The sequence below is a fragment of the Neomonachus schauinslandi genome, chromosome 12 (genome assembly GCF_002201575.2).
Source record: "Neomonachus schauinslandi chromosome 12, ASM220157v2, whole genome shotgun sequence".
In the NCBI taxonomy this organism is placed as follows: Eukaryota; Metazoa; Chordata; class Mammalia; order Carnivora; family Phocidae; genus Neomonachus; species Neomonachus schauinslandi.
Window position 1 is genome coordinate 20684355 of NC_058414.1, and position 4148 is coordinate 20688502.

Here is a 4148-nt window from a genome sequence, read left to right on the forward strand (position 1 = left end):
CAGACAGACACAGACACACACAGACACAGACACACAGAGAGACACAGACACACAGAGAGACACAGACACACAGACACAGAGACACAGACACACAGAGAGACACAGAGACACAGACACACACACAGACGCACACGCGCACACAGACGCACACACAGAGACGCACACAGACTGACCGACAGACACACGGGGCCCCCTTGTTCCCCTGTGACTACTTGGCGAGCATCAGCATGTGTGATTCAGCCTGGAGTGTTTAATAAAAATATGCACAGGGTTTAAAGAGTGCCTCAATGGCTTCTGCCTAAAGGTTCTTTTCACTTACTGAAGCAGCAGATAGGAACTGAAAAAAATAGAGCAAGCAAATAAGACCAGCAAGGTTTTGTGTGAATGAAGCAGTATTCAGCTTTATACATTCCTTATAATGTATATAAATAGTATTTTCAATGTGTGCATTTCTTGAATAGCTGTTCATTAGTGGGCTGTGAATTGCATTTTTTATATCTATGGATTGCCTTCCAACCAATTAAGTTGAAAACTGGGTTTTTTCCCATGATTAATCACTGAGCAATAGCCTGAAGAGTCTTCAGGGCATGGAGATTGATTCTTTGTACTTTGAGTTGTATGGATATCTGGTTTCAAGTAAAACATAATGGCTGCAGATTGCATTGTCCCTTGCTCGTTAGCAAAGCTCAGGCTTTTGAGATTGGTGATTAGGATTTTTCCTTCAGGGAGGATCAGGCTGCAAAGTCTTCACACACAGATTTTGCTGGTAGATGTCAGCTACCAAGCATTTTAAGAGACCCACAAAAAGGAGGCCTGTCATTTTGTCTCAAGTCTGCCTGCTTCTAAGAGAGCTGGAACTTTCTCAGGCATAAAAAAAGTAGTTTGAATGATGCATGAAATCCTTTCCCCACCGTAAAGACAGAGGGATGAGGGGAATGACCAAATGATTCATTTATTTGCAGCAAATAAATGAAAAATCCTTTGTGGAAATAGTCTATCTCTGTGCACTTGTGTATGCACATACATGCATAGGGAATGCGGATGCTTTATCAACTCTATGTAGAGACTTTCCTTTAAAGCCAGTATTCATATGGGATTAAATTTAATAATATGTTTGTTTTTAGACCCTTGACTTGTGCTTATTTCACATCAAATCTTATATGTAATATTCTTAGTGTTTTCATTTAGAATAGCCTTGACCTAGCAACAATAGGACACCTTTAATTTTAATCAGATGGGGACACTGAGTTCATGTATTATACTGATGTACTCCTTCCTGGTTAACTAGAGATTGGACATTTTCTTGGAAAAATAGGCCAGTATTATGGTTTTAAACTTCATATGGTCATGTGGTCATCTTTGACATTGGTGTTTTGGGTCCCCTCGCCTACTTAAGTACATTGACCTTTATCAGGCCCATGTGACCAACGTACTGTCAATGATGGGGTAATATGGTTGTGTTTCTATGGAGAACTAGGCCCAGTTATCATTGTAAAACTGATATTTTTATATATACTAGTAAGAGTTATTCAGTTTGTATGGGAGTTGACCGTTTCCCACGAAATTCTAGTCCTTATAATAAGGTGGTGAGCAGCTCATACGATCACAGCCAGCTTACAAATGAGGCTCTGAGAAGATCCCATAGCTTCTAAGAAGTCAAGGTGAGATGCTGAAAAGAACCCAGAGCTCTGACCAAATTCTATGTTTTATGGACCCCCCATCATAAGTCTTCACTTTGATGGGATGTCTGTTTAAGGAATTTCCCCAAACAAGCTCAGTCTTGAATTTTATGGTACTGAAGGCATCACTTTATTTAAAATAATGAGGAAAAACTTCTTTAGGGAGATTCTCCATAAGATATCTTTCCTGTTTTGCTTTAGAAGATCAATATAGAAATGGGAATAGTCTTCTTCCAGACTTTGTCCCCAGGTCACTGCTCAGTATAATAGATTGAATGCATTAAGGACTAAAGGAATGGACCAAAGGTTAGTTAGGGCATCATTCTGCCTGTGAGAAAATGTTCAACTTTGGAGCAAAGAACTAATACACGTTACCCATGTTGATGCTTTGTATTTAATATCACTCCTGTTCCCTAAATCACAAGCTGATGTGTTTTCTGGTGAATTTCAAAATCAGTTTCTTGAAATGTAACATGTTAAAATGGTTCTCCAGTCCTAGGAATACTAGCGGCCTCTGTTTTCTCCTTTGTGCCGTTATGTTGGGTAAGAACACCTGCTCCAGGCAGTCTGCCTAGTTTGAAACCTGCTTTTGTTTACCTCACAAGCTTACCTCACGGGGCTGTTGGGAGAATTAAATAGGTTAATACATATTAAAGCACTTAGTATAGAGGCTGGTACATAATGAGTGCTCAGTCACTTCTATTACTTTGTTCCTCCAAACATTGTTTCCCAATAACACAAGCGAAGTTCTCTTTAAGCTACAAGAATGAAAGCCTACACATGTCAGCGGTGCTTATCTCTTCATGCTGGGATGGATGATGATTTTATCTGCTGCTTTATGCTTCACTGTATTCTAAGTTTCTAAAGTGAACATGCATTATTTTTACCATAAAATGTTCTTTTTTGTGACGTAGATAGCTGCCAATAGGCAGACAGAAAAGTTAGGAACACAGGTCTTCACAACAACACACAGTGCTTGAAACTTCCCCGGGAGCCTCATCAGGAAGAGGGGGTGACCAAGTCCGGTGACTTGCTGGCTCTGAGTTGGGCATACCTCTGGGCCAGTGTTGACAAAACAGTACCAGCCATGCCTGCTGACGACCTTTCAGCTCCTGAATAGTCAACAACCAACAGCTGTTGGTTGAAAAGACTTTAAAAAGTCTTTTTAAAGACTTTGTGCTATTACAACAGCCCAAATCTACCGTCTAAACTGAAGCTGTCTTCAGTGAACGGTTGACGTGAAGAGCAGCCAGACTCTCCAGCTTCTTGTTACATGAACATTAGAGATTAACTTCGAGCTCCACACAAGTGGTGACTTGCCTGCATCCTAATATTTCTAGGCTTCATTACCATTCGCAAGGACAAAAGGTCAAAGGCTAACTCGATCTTACGCAACTCCCTGTGACCCTCGGTTAAAGGCTTCGGGATAGTAGTTTCACTATCATGGTAGATCTACAGTGTGAACAGGCAGGAGGAATGAACCGCATTCAGCAGTTAGGCCTGATAACTGGGTTGGAACACGTATTGGGAGAACATGACCTGGGTGCAAGGGTCTGGAAGGCAGGAGGACACACTACACAAGACAAGTGAGGGGAGGTCTAGCCCCACCCCGTGGGCATATCCCAAATGGGGCGGGGCAAGGCCTGATGGTCCAGAACGGGTGATACTTGGAAATCCGGGGAGGCGCGTTAGCTGGTGGTAGGACCGCAGCATGGGACTGGCCCTGTGGCCTTGTCCTTGATCCTCCCTGTGGAGGAAGGAGCGTGGGGTCTGAGTGTGTGACAGGAGGGTTTCCAAAGAGACAGACTTAGTACTGGACCGAGCACTCACTAAGGCTCAAACCCATATGAACAGAGCACAGGTCCACATCTCCAAGGAGTGTGAGCGTGAATGTGTGTGTGTGTGTGTGTGTGTGTGTGTGTGTGTGTCGGGGAGGGTTGGGGGCAGGAAAACTAGCAGCTGGAAAGGGTTGACCGTGAGGTCCGGATTGGCCTAAACACCAGCCCAGAGTTGAGCCATTTGGTGGGAAGCAGGGGCTGGAGGGTGTGTGAGGTGGCATCAGACTTGAGTCTTGGGAGGGATTAAATAGTTGGGGACTAGATAGAAACTGATACTAATAAAAACAGCAACTGTGTGCTGAGCACTACTATGTGTCAGACAATGTACTAGGACTTTGCATACATTATCGTTAACCTCAAAACACTTCTGTAGGTAGGTGTAATTATTTCTAATATATAAATGAGGAAGCTGGGGCTCAGAGGACGCCTAATAGTCCAAGGTCACAGAGTTAAGAAGAGGCAAATTGAGGTCTGCCTAAATCCAAACCGACAGTCTTTCTACTCCATGAACACATTTACTTCTTACTGCATATGAATGAGCATTGTTGGCTCCAGTTTCTTTGTTCTTAGGGGCAACACTCACTCGTTCACTCACTCGTTCACTCACTCGTTCACTCACTCGTTCACTCAC